Source organism: Papio anubis, chromosome 11 (genome assembly GCF_008728515.1).
Source record: "Papio anubis isolate 15944 chromosome 11, Panubis1.0, whole genome shotgun sequence".
Lineage (NCBI taxonomy): Eukaryota > Metazoa > Chordata > Mammalia > Primates > Cercopithecidae > Papio > Papio anubis.
Genome location: NC_044986.1, coordinates 87,483,042 through 87,501,961, shown reverse-complemented (window position 1 = coordinate 87,501,961; position 18,920 = coordinate 87,483,042). Strand labels below are relative to the sequence as shown.

The window sequence follows — 18,920 nt, the reverse complement described above, 5'->3', positions numbered from 1 at the left end:
GGAGAAGGTCAGCAAGAAATCATGTGAGCAAAGGAATCTGTGTCACAAATAAGTTCAAGGAAAGGTACTACGCCTGGATGTGCACATAGGCCAGATTTATGCTTCTCTCCACCCAAACATCTCAGTGGAGTAAAGAGTAACAGAGCAGCATTTCTGCCAGCATGTCTCGCCTCCCACCACAGGGCGATTTTTCTACTATCTCAGAACTGAACAAATGTACAATCTGGTTTTATATCAAGACATTCAGTTCCCAGGGGCAGGCAGGAGACAGAGGCCTTCCTCTTATGTCAACTGCAAGAGGCCTCCCTTTTTTACTAATCTTCCTCAGCACATACCCTTCACAGGTGTCAGGCTGGGGGACCGTCAGGTCTTTCCCATCCCACAAGGCCATATCTCAGGCTATCACATGGGAAGAAACCTTGGACAACACCTGACTTTCCAGGACAGACGTCCCTGCGGCTTTCTGCAATGCATTGTGCCTCTGGTTTATTGAGAATGGAGAATGGCAATGACTTTTACCAAGCATACTGCCTGTAAACATTGTGTTAACAAGGCACATCCTGCACAGTCCTAGATCCCTTAAACCTTGATTCCATACAACACATGTTTCTGTGAGCTCAAGGTTGGGGCAAAGTTACAGATTAACAGCATCTCAGGGCAAAACAATTGTCCAGGGTACAGATCAAAATGGAGTTTCTTATGTCTTCCCTTTTACATAGACACAGTAACAGTCTGGTCTTCCTTTTCCCTTCAATTAGTACAGAAGTAATCACTAGAACACACACACACATGCACACACAAATCCTCCTGGATACCAAAGTCAGTGCCCAATAAAAACAAGTAAAACGTGACCTGGTCAAACTGAGAACATGTCATTCATATCAATAAATAGAAATAGGCTTAGATCATGTATTAAAAGAAAAGATTTATCAAACTGACTAATGAAGCAAAATCCAATTCTATACTGTATAAAAGTGAGGAAAAAGATTAAGAAAAGGTAAAAGTTAAAAGATGAGAAAATTCATACTAGTCAAATCTTGATATCAAAGTATAATTCTAGCCAAAAGCAATAAGCAAAACAAAAACACTTTCTAATGCTAAAGGTTATAATTTATAGTGAAGATATAACTTATTAATATTTGTGTATCTGACAACACAAGTTTACCAATCAGAAATTATGGGATACTAAAGGAGAAATCTCCACCCACATACTGAAGACTCTGGAATATAGTTCAGCTGTGCTCAGAGAAAAAAAAATCATAGCATTAAATATCTATATCAAAAAAAAGGAAAGAAACAAAACTAATGTAAAAACCAGAATAAATCAGAAGAGTAGACACTGAGTTTGAAAACTAAAAGACAGTAAAACTGATAAATGATCAAAAAGCTATTGCTTTGGGAAAAAATCAGCAAAGTACAGAAAACACTAGCCAAAAACAAAACAAAAAAAAAAGCACAAATATACAAACAGAATGAGACAAAGTGGAAAAACATTAAAATAGAGGACTTTTTAATATTTTAAGATAATACTTTGCTAACTTAGTGTAAATAAATTTGACAACCTAAATGAAATAAATAACATTTAGGAAAATATGATGTATCAAGTTTGAACCTTTACAGATAGAAAATCTGAAGAGCTCAATTACTATAGAAGCTATGGCGAAAATTGCAAGACTTATCACCAAATAATACGCCCGGCACTGATGGTTTCACAGAGGAAAGAATTACAACTTCCAAATTCTTTTTACAAAACAAACCTAACATTGATATCAACATCTAACTAAATATTGCCCTAAAAAGAATATTATAAACCAAATTAACTTATAAATACTGATATAAAAATCTTAAAGTATGAGCAAACAGTATATGTACAAAACAATTGTCATGACCAGGTGGGATTCATTCCAGAAAAGAAAGCGATTTTCAAAAACCTCATCACATTAGTGTGTGACTCATGATATCCATATATCCAAGAATAAAAGTCATGTCGTTTCACATGTGCTGTGCCAGTTATCAAGCTGTCGTCCCCGAGCTTCCAGCCTGGGCTCCTCACTTCACTCTGCAATGCTAGGGCTGGTACCCTCCAAACCGCATCCCAGCTCAGCTGGTTGCACGGGCTAGGCCCTGCAGTAGAGGGGCAGAAGGGAGGCTGCTGGGCTGGGGGCATCACTCTTCCTGTTTGCTCCCTCTTTAGCCAGTACCATCCCATCCTCACCTCTTCACCTCAGATGTGGTGCTGTGTTCCAGGAGCAGCATTTGAGTCCAGTTTGCTGTTTACATTTGCTCCTCCAGCCGGCCGCTGCCTCCATCGGACGTCTGGGTCCGGCTCCAGGAGCCCGTCAGGCCTCAGGCCCTAGTCTGAGCGCAAGCAGGGGGTGCTCTGCAGAGGGCTGAGTTCAATATGGTCCCTCCTCTCCCTTTTGTCCCCCACCCCCAACCTCTCAGATGTCTTAGCAGTCCCTTCTTGTCATTTAGTGAACAGTTATTTATGTTAAATTATTTTCATTTAAAAATAGGTATGGTTTCTGCCTCTACTTAACTAAATCTGACACCCATTTCTGGTATTTAAAAATATTCAGTTAAGAAAGAATTGTCAGACACTTCCCTGACATGATTTCATAGATAATCAACTCCACCTAAAACCAGCATCTTACTGAGAGGTTAAGGGTGGGGACTTGGAGAACTTTTCTGTCTAGCTAAAGGATTGTAGACACACCAATCAGCGCTCTGTGTCTAGCTAACGGTTTGTAAATGCACCAATCAGCACTCTGTAAACATGGACCAATCAGCACTCTGTAAAATGGACCAATCAGCTCTCTGTAAAATGGACCAATCAGCAGGATGTTGGTGGGACCAAATAAAGGAATAAAAGCAGGCCCCCAGCACCAGCAGCCACAAACCCATAGGATCCCCTTCTGCATTGAGGAAATTTTATTCTTTGGCTCTTCACAATAAATTGCTGCTGCTCATTTTTTGGGTCCGTGCTACCTTTATGAGCTGTAACACTCACTGTGAAGGTCTGTGGCTGACTCCTAAAGTCAGCGAGACCAGAAACCTACCAGGAGGAACAAACAACTCCAGAGGGGCCACCTTTAAGAGCTGTAACACTCACTACTGGGGAGGTCTGCGGCTTCACTCTTGAGGTCAGCAAGACCACGATCCCACCAGAAGGAAGAAACTTGGGACACATCTGAACATCAGAGGGAACAAACTCTGGACACACCATCTTTAAGAACTGTAACACTCACCTCGAGGGTCTGGAAGGAAGAAACTCCGGACACGTCTGAACATCAGAAGGAGCAAACTCCGGAAGCACCATCTTTAAGAACCGTAACACTGCGAGCGTCTGCAGCTTCATTCTTGAAGTCAGTGAGACCAAGAACCCACCAGAAGGAACCAATTCTGGACACATTACCAAATGGAGAACAAAGGTTCCCCACAAGGGCACTGTGTTTGGGGTGGTAGCCAGGGCAACAGACAAGAGAAAGAATAAGCTCTTTGCTCCAAATTCTGACCTGAAACAGTGGAGGAGATACTGTTAAAGGGAAAAGAACCAGGGGCATGATGGGAAATACAATGTAGACCTTTTGGGTAAGAAATGCAGAGAAACACACATATAAATGTATCTCCTTATACTTGCAAAAAGAAATACTCTAAAAACAAACCAAAAATTGATTTTTTTTAATTGGTTACATAAACAGGGAAGGAGAAACAAGGTAGCGAGGACAGGAATGGAAGGTAGGCTTCTCAGAATACACCTAGTTACAGAGTTTTTGCAGCAGGAGGAGCCGCAGACAAAACTCCTCAGACACCAAATTAAGGAAGAGGTTTATTCAGGCGGGGGCATCGGCAAGACCCCTGTCTCAAGAGCTGAGCTCCCTGAGTGAGCAATTCCTATCCCTTTTAAGGGCTCACAACTCTAAGGGGGTGTGCATGAGAGGGTCGTGATCGATTGAGCAAGCAGCGGGTACGTGACTAGGGGTTGCATGCAGTGGTAATTAGATCAGTACAAAACAGGATAGGGATTTTCACAGTGCTTTTCTATACAATGTCTGTAATCTACAGATAACATAATCGATTAGGTCAGGGGTCGATCTTTAACTACCAGGCCCAGGGTGTGGCGCCAGACTGTCTGCTTGTGGATTTCATTTCTGCCTTTTAGTTTTTACTTTTTCTTTCTTTGGAGGCAGAAATTGGGCATAAGACAATATGAGGCGTGGTCTCCTCCCTTATTCCCCCTCTTTGAGACTTTCACTCAACAGTGGGAGTTCTCACTTTCATTTTTACTACCCATGTCTTCTTGCAAGATTGATAGTGATTCATATAGCACACCTGTGCTGAAGCATTTTGGTGAACTAAGGCAGTGATGAAGCTTTTTATCATTTGAAGAAGTACAGGTAGCAAACAAAGGAGGAGTAAGCAGGTTCTTATTACTATTATAATTCTTATTATAAGAGTTTTAAATCCTTCTAGTGCTGGGAACCATTTTCTAAACATGGCCCCAGGATCAAATCCATGCCACACTTGCATGGGCACATGTGCCGGTTTTGTCATATCTCTATGTCTTCAACTACTTGCTCTGATTATCTATGTGTAGGCAGCAATCAGTAAGGTTAAATTTCCTACAGACCTCTCCTTCAGCTGCTAACAAGTAGTCGAGAGCTAATCTATTTTGATAGATAGCATTTCTCATCTGAGCTTCTTGCCAGGCCAGAATAGTCAAGGCTCTGCCAGTTTTATTAGTGATTATTTTTAAGACAACTTGTAACCGTACAATTCGTTTGATCATGTAAATGGGGGTCCGGTATCCCCATGAGCCGTCTTGTGCCTAAGTAGCACGCCCGTAATATTGTATGATTCTCTCAGGGGGCCATTCATCATTTTTTCAATTTCCTATAGCTATGCTTTTCTCGGGAAGCCTAAAGCCCAGGAGTTCACCTGTTTTTGTGGGCAGTAGAAGAAAAGATTATTTAATAGTGCCAATAACACAACTACCTGCCTCCTGGTCAGGTAATTTGGTGTAAGTTCTATGCCTACATATCCAGTATAATCCAGTGAGGGCTATCCAGTCCTGGTGGGACTCCAGGTAGATCCACATGGTCTGCAACTTTGGGAATTTACTAAATGGATTTCTCTCTGTGTGATTTTAACTCCACCAAGTGACTGTTTTTGTGGTACCATTATACAATTTCTGTCTCAGACAACTAAGTCATCCTGCGGGGTGAGTGAATTCCTTTCCTTCTATAGCTATGCAATATTGTCCAATAATTGAGGCTTTTAGGACCCAGAAATTGTCAGGGTGATTCTTTTGAGCTGGGAATTCATCAGGAACTGGGTCTGTAGGTACTAATTCTGTAGGCTTTCCATGGCCATTGATCTCCTGTTACAGTTCCTCCACATACATAACATGAAGTGACACTAAGAGACTGGGCTACATGCTTGGCTAATTGCAAAAACAAATTTCTTGTTTTTCCTGGAATTTCTGGTACTGGCACGTTTAGTTCATCATAGAAAGTTTGATACACTGGCTCAGGAGAGCGTTTGTAAACTTCCCCTCAAACCAAGATATTTACTCGAGGATCCAGTCCAGCCCCGTCGATTCCTAAGGTCACACGCTCCTCTTTTTTCCAGCGAGGATCGAGGGGATTGGTTATTACTAACTCTAAGGGGTTACATTGTCCCTTAGTACAGGAATGGCCATTTTTTCCTTTCTAAAGGTGGACTGGATCCTTTTTATTTTTTTTTTTATTTTTTATCAAGTGGCCTAAATGACCCAAGACCAGTATTTACGTTTATTTCTACACAGTCCTAATTTATGACAGATGTACTTTCTGTAATATAGCCTCTTTTCCAATTAAGAGAACCACACATTATTCCTAACTTACTGCTATTAATGCCAGCACAGGCATCAAATTTTCAGCTGACTTGTTTGGACACCCCTTTTTCTTCTGTTTTGGCTAACACTCTACTCGTATCATTTATGAGTCCCTACCAGTCCTCAGTCCTTAATCTTATTTTTAAAACTGTGGTCATGGGAGGCTCAAATGGGTCATAACACACATCAGGTTGGTCATTTCCTGGGCTATACACCTTGTATAGAATAACATTATACAAACAAGTTCTTTTTAGAGTTCCAGTACACTTATAATAACCATAAAATAATAGGACCGTAACAACCTTTTGTCCTACCTCAGTGACTTGATGTATACACTGGGAAAAGTCCTCAGTCTGAGGAAGGTCAGTTGAAGAACCCACACCTGGTAGACTGGAGGACCACCTTGGTGGAAAGGGGACAATCTGGGCCTCTGGCCTGCCATGTGCACAAGCATAACAATTGCTTTTTTTAACATGCAGATGGAATATTTGATCCATTTTAACCAGGCATTTGCACCTTGGTATCCTGTCTTGGTTGCTAAAATTTGTTTTAAGTCTTTAACTTCTATGATCCTCTAGTAAAATGAATGTATGGTTTTAGGAAATTACAAACCATAACCATGTGGTTGGGGCAGTCCATCCTTGCTCTTTAGTGGTCCATAGAATGTTGGACCAACTATGGCATGAAAGCTCTACATCATGGGGCAAGACTCCTGGTTGGCACTGGGGTCTTTATCAAAATCTCCCTGGATTAAATGGTCCTAGTTTACTAATGCCCAATCTGAGGAGAGTCAGGAGGGAGAGAAGTACTTTACTGAAGTACAAAGCTGTCTTTGACTTGGCAAGTCCTCACAGGGTATAACAAGGCAAGCATTAAATGCAATAGTTTGAGGTGAAATTGACTTGGTTATGTTAATAACTGGATGGTCAGCAATAGAACAAGGAAAGAAGAAAGAGTAATAGAATAGATGATGAAAAGGGTTAATTTTTCTTAGCTTTAGTTTGGTAGGGTTTTTCCCTGGGACTATGGCCCACGATCCTAGAGGGGGTGGCGCTTTCTTGAGTCGGGTGTGATAAGTCCATCTTTTTGTGTGTGTGTGTGTGTGTGTGTGCTGCATGAAAGGCAGTCTTGGTGGTTAGCAGCACAAGGCAGGGTCCTTCCCAGGCTTGCTTGAGGTTTTCTTCTTTCCACCCTTTGATGAGAACGTGATCTTCAGGCTGGTGCTGGTTTACCGGAAATTCTAGGGGTGGTACATGTGCTAAAAGACTTTTAGGTGGTTTTTTTTTTTTTTTTTTTTGAGAAAGGAAAGTGGAAGATAAACCAAGTATATACTTTTTAAGAAACTGACCTTTTGTTTTAAATGGGGGGACCTTGGCCGTGGACTTTATAGTCCTTAGTGCCTTTTTACTGAGAAATTTCCTTTAGCACCTATTTTTATTAGTTTTTAAACCAAAGAAAGCCAAATACCATTTTACATTTAACAATGCTTCTCATATGATTTTTATACCAGAAAAACTAAATTTTATCTTTATATTAGTGTGTTATTAATGTTAACCCTAATTTTAATAAAACCTTGTAGACATATTTCTTTAATTTTTAATGTTTGACCACAAGGTAAGATTTTATAGACTCCTTTTAACCTTCTATAATTTTTGCTAAAGAGCAGGTTGGTGCTTTAAGAAAAACCTGTTATGCTTTTACTTTAATTTCCAGTTCACAGAAAAACTGGATGATACTTATTTAACTTTAGCTAATATGTTTACTCACATAATTTTCTTTAAAATTAACACCTTAAAACTTGTTTAAACCTTCAAAACAATAATTTTTTTAACTTTTTAATGTAAGTAAAAATGTACATTTTTATGCCACCTTATAATCCTTTTACCAAAGGTATATTTTACTTTTCTTATACACCTTGCACATAAACTTTTTTTTTCAATAGTTTCACATTCAGGAGGCCTAGTTACTTTTAAATTATACAACATTTTTTGCATAAATTCTTTTTATATAATACACTTCTTTTTCATGACTTTTGCAGACAATTCTTCGACATGCCTCAACTTTCTGACTTATTACAAATATTTCTTTCTTTAAACAACCAGTTAATTTATTTCAGGACAAGAATTTACCATATAATACTCTTTTTATATAAATTTTGCTCCCCTTTTTTTTTCCTTTTTTTTTCCTTTTTTTTTTTTCTTTGGGTACTTCTGAACTGGTGAGGTGTGCTCACAATGAGGTTTCCTCTAAAAGTTATTTTTTTTTTTTTACTTTTTGTTGTTGTTGTTAGCAAAGCAGTTGCCGTTACAGATTGAATGCATTTGGGCCATCCACGGGTTACTGAGTTAAGGATTTTTGACAGGAAGGCCTCAGTGCTTTTGGGATACGCCCTTGTTTGCACTGACAACCAAGTGGTATTGGAGTGTTCTAGGGTTACGGAGAATGCCTTCAATTATCAATTATAGGTTTTAAATTTACCTTAGCTTTTAAAGGAATAGGGTACACTTTTTTTTTCTTAACTACTTGTATATCTCTCTCTTCGACTTTCCTTTTGCCTCTGTCTCTTCTCTCTCTCTGCCTCTCTCTTTCTTTCTCTCCCTCTCTCTCTCTCCTTGACTGCCTCTTTGTCAGTCTCTTCCTCTCTGTCTCTTCCTCTCTCTCTCTTTGCTTCTTTTCCTCTCTATCTCTTTCCTTTCTCTCTCTCTGCTGGCCTTTCCCTGCCTCTGCCAACCGCTTATGCTGCTGTTCTCTCAACCACTGTGTGTTGCGGGCACCGGGTCTAAAACCAGCTGTAACCAAGTGTCTATGTACAGGAACTGGTCTGGGCTCCCTGGCTTACAGGTTACCTTGTGCCATACCTTTGAAACAAGAGACTTCCTTCTAATGGCCAACCTACCTCTAATGCTGGCCAGTCTATCTTACACAAAGTTTTAAGTTTTCCTAGTGTCATAGTACTCCATAGTCTCCTTTAAAATTTTTGAAATTTTTCAACATAGTTCCTAGTAGGGTGGGCTTATTTGTGCCTGACCTATGCTTCTTTGAGACAAAACACCACGCTCACACCACACACACACTACAAAACAAAGAACCAGTAAAAAGGGCACACACACACTTTTGCAGTTTGCACCAAACCAAAATCAAAACCAAAATCAGAGTATCCAGAAATCCAAGCCAGGTCAAAACCAAAACCAAAGTATCAAGCAATCCAAGGCAAGTCAAAACAAAAACCAACGTGCCAGTACAGGCACACCGTGGGTGATCAGGCCACGCTTCCACTCAAATGGAGTAGGCAAGTTCCCAAGACCAATCCTGTCAAGCAATTCAAACCAAGTCAAAACCAAAACTAAAGTGCCAATAAAGGCACACTGTGGGTGATCAGGCCACACTTCCACTCAAATGGAGTGGGCAAGTTACCAAGACTGGTCCTGTCAAGCAATTCAAATTCAGTCAAAACCAAAACCAAAACCAAAGTGCCAATAAAGGCACACCACAGTGATCAGGCCATTCTTCCACTCAAACAGAGTGGGCATGTTTCAAAGACTAGTCTTACCAAGTTTTAGATGTCCAGACTCCAAGTGCCCATTCCTTCCCAGTGTTCAGCCACTGCATTGATCCTCCACGGGAGCCTGCCACACACTGCTCTGGCGAGGCATTCCACTGGGGCAAATGCCTACCTGGGAACCCTCTCAGGATCCGCATCGCTTGGGCTGGTCAGAGTCCCCGGCAGGGATGTTCCACAGGGTAGGCTTAAGCCGCCTAAGGAGCTGCCTCCACCATCCGCCAATCACCTTGCTTCCCAGTCAGGGAACCAAGAAATGTAGAAGGAGGAGCCACAGACAAAACTCAGACACCAAGTTAAAGAAGGAAGGGGTTTATTCGGTGGGGGGCATCAGCAAGACTCCTGTCTCAAAAGCTGAAGTCCCTGAGTGAGCAATTCCTGTCCCTTTGAAGGGCTCACAACTCTAATGGGGTTCGTGTGAGAGGTTCATGATTGATTAAGCAAGCAGGGGGTATGTGACTGGGGGCTGCATGTTCCAGTAATCAGAATGAGACAGAACAGGACAGGGATTTTCACAGTGCTTTTCCATACAATGTCTGGAATCTATAGATAACATAACCGATTAGATCAGGGGTTGATCTTTAACTACCAGGCCCAAGATGTGGCACCGGGGTGTCTGCTTGTGGATTTCATTTCTGCCTTTTAGTTTTTACTTTTTCTTTCTTTGGAGGCAGAAATTGGGCATAAGACAATATGAGGGGTGGTCTCCTCCCTTATTCTGACTTTGAAAACAAATTGTTTTACATACTAAAAATAAATAAATAAATAAATAATGAAATAGAATAAAAAACAATGAAACGCATTTCTAAATTCATCTGAATTCAGTTTCCAAAACAATTCCCAAAACAGCCTGAAATGAATAAGCCTAATTATCTACCTGGTTGGTAACATAACAGTACAAAGAGAAGACTTACTTCTAGTGGCTTTAAAACATTACTGACTGTGAAGAGCTGCTGGTTCCAAAACACAGTTCCCCACAGAATCCACATCAGAAAACGGGTCCCCATGCTGTGCAGCTTCCTCCACTCAGTTCCAAGTGGGTGCATCTCATTGCTGGGCCATCCAGCCCACCTGGAATCCCAGGCACAATGACAACTGGAAAATACAGTTTTCAGGTTTCTCCATTCTGCACCCAGCACTATATATTGGCCGCAGATTAGAAATGAATTGAGCACATCAATCCATATTATCTGTCACCTGGTAAACTCAGGCCCTTCGAACGTCTTCCATTTGTCTCTTGAAGATTTGGAACATAGAAATTTTCGAGGAAAACTCATCCTGAAAATCTATAACAGGATTATACCATGTAACTAATGTGTCTTATGTCTTTAACCAGGGCCAATGTTTAGAGACTGTGAAGAAAAAGACCATGTCTAAAATATCCAGTGTGCCCTAAATAGCACCAGGGCAAGCATGACCATGCACACAATCCTACCGTGGCTGTAGTTCCAATCACACAGAGAGGACTCTCATTTGGAAAGAAAGGTATGCAATTTTTTGTTTTCTAAATAATCCCAACAGGTTTTAGTTTTTTGTTTTTTGTTTTTTTTTTTTAAGATGTAGTCTTCTCGCTTTGTTGCCCAGGCTGGAGTGCAGTGGCACAATCTTGGCTCACTGAAACCTCCGCCTCCCTGGTTTAAGTGATTCTGCTGCCTCAGCCTCCTGAGTAGCTTGGATTACAGGAGCCCACCACCATGCCTGGCTACTTTTTGTATTTTTAGTAGAGATGGGGTTTTGCCATGTTGGCCAGGCTGGTCTTGAGCTCCTGACCTCAAGTGATCCACCTGCCTCGGCCTCCCAAAGTGCTGGGATTACAGGCGTGAGCCACGGCACCCAGCCGGCTGATGAATTTCTTAGCTCAACTTCCTGGTCCAACAAATTCACTCATTGCATAATGTGTGTAGTGTTCTGCAATTCCAATCTTACTCTACTCGTGGCTATGCACCTTAGACAAGGTTTTTAACCTCCCTGTGCCAAGGCCTCCTCTTGTAAAACAAAGGTAGCAAGTGTTCCTCCCATTTTTTGTGAGGATTAAATGAATTAATAAAAATCAAGTTATTTGCAATAGCAAAGACTTGGAACCAACCCAAATGCCCATAAATGATAGATTGGAATAAGAAAATGTGGAACATATACACTATGGAACACTATGCAACCATAAAAAAGGATGAGTTCATGTCCTTTGCAGGGGCATGGATGAAGCTGGAAACCATCATTCTCAAACAACTATCACAAAGACAGAAAACCAAACACCGCATGTTCTCACTCATAGGTGGGAACTGAACAACGAGAACACTTGGACACAGGGTGGGGAACATCACACACCGCCTGTCGGGAGGTGGGAGGAGGGGGGAGGGATAGCATTAGGAGAAATACCCAACATGAATGGTGAGTTGATGGGTGCAGTAGACCAACATGGCACATGTATACCTATGTATCAACCCTGCACGTTGTGCTCTTGTACCGTAAAACTTAAAGTATAATTTTAAAAAAAGAAAAAAGAAAAATCAAGTGCTTTGAAGAGTGTCCGACACCTATGAAGTGCTGCACAATTGCTATTACTCTTTTCATTACGTTTATTACTACTGTTACTCCCCAATGCCAGCAGATATCAAGATAGCAATGATTCTAGATACATTCAGTATTCCTGAGTCACAAACACTGGCAGATTACCTGCAGTCTGAGATAATATTTCTCCTTTGGAAAAGAAAAAGAAAAATGTAGCCTATGTAGCAAATACTATAACATGATGAATCCTTTATTAATGTTTATAGGGGAAAAAGAAAGAAAATCATTTTCCAAACAGTAGAATTTTGAACTAAGAAGTTAGGTCTGAACATCCCTCATGGATCAGAGGTGACAGACCATCCTGGTGGCATCCTCCTTAGACAGGCCACAGGCCGAGCATCCAAACCATGCAGTCAGCAGGTCAGTGGCAGGGGAGACTCTGCCTTCAACACACAAATGAAATCCATGAAAATGAGGAGTGAGGGGCAGAGCCTGCTGCCTAACACTCTAGATCCTGACGCCTCTGAATATAGGAATTGCACAGATGAGAAGAGAGGAAAGAAAGACACAGAGTGGATCTCACTGTCACTGGGCAGGGACCAGGTTGGGGAGAACAGAGTGGAAACAGACTGGTCATCTCTGCAAAATGATATCTACGTTTGTCCACTGTGCTAGTTATAGTCCTTTCCCTGTGGTTATTTCTTAAAAGATGGAACTAAAAGGCCAATACTTAGAAAAAAACTTTAAAGGATTTAAAAATCACAGGCAAAAGTTCAGATAACACACCACATTCAGATTGATGGTGAGGAAATCTTTCCCGATAGAGACCTCAGTCTCTTTAGAACTTCACATCTCAGAATAATGAGGAGCAAAACTCTAAGTAAAGCAAATCATTTTTGCAGTTATGTAGACTTTGCCAAAACAACTGTGAGGAAACTGAATCAGTAATATTAGACTCTAAAAGCTTTTTTCCCTCCACCAACTACCACAGATAATTTTATAGAGGACAAGAATTTCCAGCCAAAATAACCAAATATTTTCTTTCCCACCTGGCATGCTGCTTCTTCCAGCTGGTGTGGTACATTGCTAGAAGTTTCTCTACAGAATAAAATTACCCTCTGGGAACTGGGCACATGGGTTCGTGGTAAGAGTTACTCTGGACCTAGTTTGGTCACTTGGCAGGGAAAGCATCAGGAAACAGACTGCGTGAAGAACCATGAGTAAGCCATGTTTGCAGGAAGCAGACGGTATGTGAGGTAGGAGATTTAAAAGAAGAAAAAGAAACTGTATTGTGAGCGGCTTCTATTCTTGCTGGGCTAAGAAGTAGTAAAGGAGTAGTGGCCAAAAAATAAAAACTGTGCTATCAAAAAGAGAGAAGAAAAAAAGATATGCCAACAACCCAGTAGAAAAGTGAGCAAAATAACATGGAGAGTTCAGAGAAACAAAAGTGCAAATGCTTTCAAATATGGGAACAGATTTCAAACTCACTCTTACAAGAAAGGCAGTGGTATTTTTCACTTAACAAGTTGGCAAAATTCAAAAGCTGTGATGGCAAACTGTGTGAGTGATGGTGCAGGGAGATCAACATTCTCCTAGATATTGCAAGTGGGAGTGCAGGTTTACAAGTTCATGGGAGGGCAGGCTGGCAAAAGCACAAAGGACCAGAAGTGTTTAACTCAAGGACACCACTTCTACAAAGTAAGAAACTGAGTACTTTTTTTTAATAAGTCTGGAAACAATCTAAATGTTCACAACGGGGGACTAAATAAATTATGGTGTGACCATACAGTAGAATATTATACAAATTTGTAAAGAAGCAGGCCCGTACTGATTTGGAAGGCTCTGCAAGGTACACAGTCAGGTTCAAAAGGAAAGGAAGGACCACAAAAGTACCTTGTTGTGCTACCACTTGCATAGGAAAGCTCCTCTAAACAAATGCAGATGTGCTGCAGAGGTAGCAGACACCTCTGGAAGCTGGCAACAAGGGCTGCCTGGAGGGAAAGGAAAATAGTGAAGCAGGAGACACCCAAACCCATTAAAATGTGTGATGTGTGTTTGGTGTCTGTGTAGATGTGTGCACATAAATGGAAGAAATATTGAGCATTCCCGCGGGCGTGAGCTGTGTTCTCTCTGTACTGTAAGCTTATGGGTGACTTTTATCTTCTTCCTTGTAGTGTTTTTTGAGTTTGTAAATATTTCACAGCGAAATTAGATGCTTTAAAAAAAAGGATTTTTTTTTCCTCCTAAAATTCTCAATTATCTCCACCAAACAAAATACTTGGGCCAGGCGCAGTGGCTCACACCTGTAATCCCAGCACTTTGGGAGGCTGAGGTGGGCCTATCACCTGAGGTCAGGATTCAAGACCAACCTAGCCAATATGGTGAAACCCCATCTCTACTAAAAATCCAAAAAAAATTAGCCAGGCATGGTGATGAGCACCTGTAATCCCAGCTACTCGGGAGGCTGAGGCAGGAGAATCGCTTGAACCTGGGAGGCAGGGGTTACAGTGAGCCAAGCTTGCACCACTGCACTCCAGCCTGGTGACATAGCAAGACTTCATCTCAAAAAAAAACAAAAACAAAAAAAAACAAAAAAACCTGGTCAGTTAATTCAGTCAAAACAAGCCTTTTGATTGTGGTGCATTCGGGTTGCACAGTGGGATTGGAGCTGGAATCCCCAGCTCCACCCTCGGAGGACAGTCAGGGCTCACCACCCGCCTGGGGAGCCTGGAGTCCAGCAGCCCCACACTACCTGTGATCCACTAGGCCCCATGGAGGGTGCAGAAGAGGGCGGGATATTTGGGGACAGAGTTCCACTTATTGTCTCTCTCAGGTGAAGCCTTCCCAAACGGTGCTGCTATTGGAATTGAAGACTTGGAGCTATTTTGGTTGCATTCTTGGCCCTGAGAGACAGGTTTCCTGTTAATACTGTTTTGACTGAGATTGTTTGGGCCTCTCCAGCGGGAGACCAGATTTAGATCAAACGCACAGGATCCTCCTGCTGCAACAAGAAGGGCCTGTGACACCCAGGGAAGTCCAAGTCCCTGCTGTTAGAGGGTGGGAAACGGGACTGGGGTGGTTTCTCTGCTGCCCCAGGAGGCCCTGGTGGAGAAAGGCCCGCCCGCCCGGAGCCACACAAAGCCCAGGAGGCTGGGCCGGCAGTGTGGAGGTCAAAGCATCCCAGGCCCCCTGTGGAAGGTGAGTCCCCGCTCTGGGGCCCAGGGCCCGGCTGAGGAGGCTCACACAGTCATACTCAGAGTGCCAGCCCTCACACAGGGCTGTTTAGGGTCTGCCACTGATCAGCCACCATTTGGAGTTGATGCCAGGAATATGGAACCAAGAAGACCTTGGGAGGCAGGGTCTGTCCTGGCCTCTCAGATTCAACCTGGCAGACGCCCTCACATAGGCAGGAAGAGATGCTGATGGGAGGCTTGAACAACCCAGGGCCCACGGGCACTTCATTCTCAAAGGGAAAGAAGAAAAGGGAAGGCCTGCCTGCCGAATTCAGGTGTACAGAGAGGGACCCCAATGTATGCAGCACAGTAGAGACAGCTCTCTGGAGATGACTCTCGGGTGCACCATGCCCAGGCTGGGGGGACCTCCGAAGCAGGCAGGAGAGTACCATCTGGTGACCAGAGTCCCTGGGGTAGTTGAGTTGTCAAGGCCTAAGCGGAACCTACTCTTTATTCCATATTTGCATTCCGTGTTCCCTTTGCAAGGCTAGGGAAGTGGCTCCAGCGTCTGAATTAGGGCCTTGACCTTTTCATAAGAGCCAGTAATGACTACGGTGAGACCTTCAGTAGAGCCTGCCCATAACCTGCTGACGTGTGGCTTTTGGGAGAGCCAGGCTTATTTGTTTCCAAAACCTTTTCCTTTGAATCTTTGTTTGATCATGGACCTGGGAACTGGCATCTGCCATCTCTTTCCTAATGTGACCTTAAATCATCCAAGTGACTACGGGAAGGTGGCCTGCAGCGCCCAGCCTGGGCCTCTGGAAAGAGCTTGTAACTCTATTGCCAGAGGCTGAAAGTTAGTAAACAAGCTTGTGAGGCACAGTTCTTTTCCCTGAAACTGGAGGAACACAGCCAAACTGTCTTCTCCCATTGTAGATGGCAAACTGTGAAGATATGTCTTAAAGTCTGGTAAGAGTCACCCCTTTCATTGCAAAGTTAATGAAAGAAAACCATGTGTTTACAACAAGACTGCCTTTTCCTAACAATCCTGAGTCATTGTGCCACCATTCAAATGTCAGAGAAGCATCCAATTAAGCCGAAGACAAAAGTAATGTGGAAAAATAGAGATAATTCAGGTTTCAGAAGAACCATCTTGCAATATGTGTGTAAATGAAAATGTCTTTTTACCTGAAGTAACCCTTCAAGTCAGTGATCCTCACTCGAAGCCAGGAGCATGAGGGACTCACCCAAAAGCTTTGACAGTATGTTCATGCCTGGGCCTCACCCAGACCAATTAAACCAGAATCTGGGGAGAAAGGGGGAGACTCAGATATCTGTGTCTACCTCCCAGGTTATCTGAATGTCCGGTTAGGATTAAGAAGCACTGATAGATCTGAACTTTCACTTAGGTTTATTTTGTAATAAATGGCCTTCCTATCTGTGACCTCAGGGCTGAAATGAATAGGTCCATTTCAGTGGCCCACCAGGGACTAACCCAAGGCTGTCAGAGTCCCAGTTATAAACGCACATCTTCTCTGGAACCCTGCAACACAAGTAAAGGAATCGCCTTTCTTCCACCAAACTGCACCCGTGCACAGAGTACCCAGCCAGCCAGCCAGCAAGGAGGCACCCGTGGCCAGCAGGGCAGGCCCAATGCTAGCTGCAGGCTCCACTCCATCAGCCCTGGCCTCTCCCAGCCTCTAGGCTTGGGCCCTGGTGTGTGAACATGAGTGCCCTGCTAGAGGGCTGGAGGGCCTGGAGACACACATTCTGGGTCCAGCCCATGGCCCACTCAGGATCAGCCAAGGGATCCAGGTAAGTGGGTCAAGGCTCTGGATTTTGTCCCTAGTAAGCCATTTAGTTTTTAGAGAAAAACTGTTTTTCCATGCACTTTGATTGTTCCCCCACGAGGAGATGTTCTTCCCAGGACCGCTTCACCTACTCAGAGATGCTCCTTCAGCACTGTGGCATCTGAATATGCAAAACGAGGATCAGGTGCCTCCTAGTATTTTGGTAAGAATCAGAGAAAATCAAGTGATATATCCTAAAATACTATTGGAATGCAGGGGATAATTACATGATCATTTTTCAGGAAACGTCTCTATAATACTTTAAACTGATGGTCAATCAAATTGGTGTCTCAGGCACATACAGATCAAAACTTAGCAAACAGTACTCTTTAACCATGTGTAGTTTGTTGTATGCCAATTATAACTTCATATAACCGTTCAAAGAATCTGTGACCCAGCACTCTGAGTTTGGGACACAGTTGGTGGTCCCAGCAGCCATGTTCTGTTACTGGAATCTATGTGTTTGCTGAGTGGATAGTCCTGGAATCTGCCCCCAGCGCTATCCACGCAGCAAACACACTTATGAGGGTGTTGACCACAGCCCCAGTTCCAAGGTGTGGGGGGTGGGGGTGGGGGTGGGGGCGGGTTGTCTAAAGCCCACCAGTCGTTTGCCACAGTCATTGGTTTAGGGTTAGCCCTGTGCCCTGAGTCCACCAAGCAGGCGGGGTCTCATGACTACTGCCAGATCCCAGACAGTTTTTGTCCTCCCTCTGAGGTCATAGCATGGGGGGTAAAGCCCGGAACATTTGCCACCAGGGGAGAAGCAACTTCAGAATTAAGCCCACAGTTGGTGGGAATGTAAAATGGTATGGTAGCTATGGAAAATGGCCCAGTAGTCCCTCAAAATGTTATACATAGAATTCTATGAAACGCAACAATTCCACTTCTGGGTATCCACCCAAAAGAAATGAAAGCAGGGACTCAAAGAGATATTTGTACACCCATGTTCACAGCAGCCTTCTTCACAATCGCCCAAAGACAGAAGCAGCCTAAACGTCCACTGATGGGTGAATAGATTTTTTTTCCAGTGTGATCTGTCTATACCATGGAAAATTATTCAGCCTGAAAAAAAGAAGAGAATTCTGACACATCCTACAACACGGATGAACTTTGAGGACATTAGGCCAAGTGACATAAGCCAGACACAAAAGGATAAATATCATATTATTCCACTTATATGAGGTTCCTAGAGTAGTCACTTTGGAGAGACAAAAAGTAGAATGGTGGTTGTCAGGGCTGGGAGGAGGAGAATGGCAGCTATTTGCGCAATTCGTATAGAATTTCAGTTTTATAAGATGAGTTCTGGAGATGGATGATAGTAATGATTGTACAACAATAGGAATGTCCTTAACACCATTAAACTGTATCCTTATAATGGTTAAGATGGTCATTTTATGTGGTGTGTATTTTACCACAATTTTTTTAATTAAAAGTTTTTTGAAGAATTAAGCCCACATACAGAGGACAGCCAAGCCTGAAGAAGAGCCAAGAAACAGACCTGGAGCCCTGTGATTGGCTGGCTCTGCAGCTGACATCTCACATTTCCACCTTGCTTCAGCCAGTTTGTTTCAGGCTTTTTGCTACCTACGGCTTAAATCATCTTCACTGCTACCTTGCACGTGAAAGAAGACATTACCATGAGCTTCTAGAACACCAACCCAGTGGAACTTCCAGTCCACCTCTCAGTCAGATTAAACATTACCTGATGTCCAAACAAGAGTTGGTCCTGTGGGTGATCAAATTCTGACCCTGACTTTCATCACTTCTTAGCCCCTAGACCCCACTGTACTTCACCTGTCCAGTCCCTGGGCCACACCACAGACTTTGTCATCAAACATAATCTCCAAAATTACATGCTGTGTTCCTTTATCACGTTCCACTATTCTCACACCCCTCCCATGCTCATTCCCACACACCCAGCCTATGGCACTCAACTCTGAAGTCCACTTTCCGGC

General features: G+C 42.8%; 1 long non-coding RNA gene across 1 annotated transcript; it reads left to right on the top strand.

The window, feature by feature from the left end:
• The first annotated feature begins 3,208 nt into the window (after positions 1–3,208).
• Positions 3,209–18,625, top strand: LOC116269470. Its single transcript, XR_004177017.1, has 3 exons — positions 3,209–3,591; positions 10,771–10,919; positions 18,399–18,625. It is a non-coding gene; the product is annotated as an uncharacterized LOC116269470 (long non-coding RNA).
• Positions 18,626–18,920: the final 295 nt, after the last annotated feature.